We start from the raw sequence: 694 nt of genomic DNA, 5'->3' as shown, positions 1-694 counted from the left end.
ACAGACAGGCTTGGCTATGGCACCGTCGATTAGGACACCCATCACTAGGTTATCTTAAAGTTTTGTTCCCTAGTTTTGATAAAATTACTCGTATGGATTGTGATACATGTTTTTTGGCTAAGAGTCATCGGTTTACTTTTAAGCCTAATAATACCCGTGTGGACCAAGTTTTTTTCCTTATTCATTCTGATGTGTGGGGACCAGCACCTGTACGCATGACATGGATTTATTTCTTGAAATCTAAGTCAGAAGTCTTTGATAAATTTGTTTTATTCTACACTTTCGTTCAAACCCAATATAAAAAAAGTATCCAAATCCTAAGATCTGATAATGGGGGGGAGTATGTCAATGCCCAAATGCAACAATATTTTGCCAAATATGGCCTTGTACACTAGACCACTTGCCCCCACACACCAGAACAAAACGGGGTAGCAGAACAAAAGAATAGAAAACTCATTGAAATGACCAGAGCTCACCTTATAGAATCTAAAGTCCCAAAATCCTTTTGGCCCGAAGCCATGGCCACCTCTGTCTACACCCTAAACCGTCTACCCACTCAATGACTCAACAAGAAATCTCACATACAAGTCCTATCTAACCATACACAGATACCTCTCCCACTCACTCTTGAACCAAAAATCTTTGGAAGTTCTACCTTTATTCACATACCCAAACGCATGTTTATCACAATGAA

The sequence above is a fragment of the Salvia splendens genome, chromosome 13 (assembly GCF_004379255.2).
Source record: "Salvia splendens isolate huo1 chromosome 13, SspV2, whole genome shotgun sequence".
NCBI lineage: Eukaryota > Viridiplantae > Streptophyta > Magnoliopsida > Lamiales > Lamiaceae > Salvia > Salvia splendens.
This window is presented reverse-complemented; position numbering follows the sequence as displayed.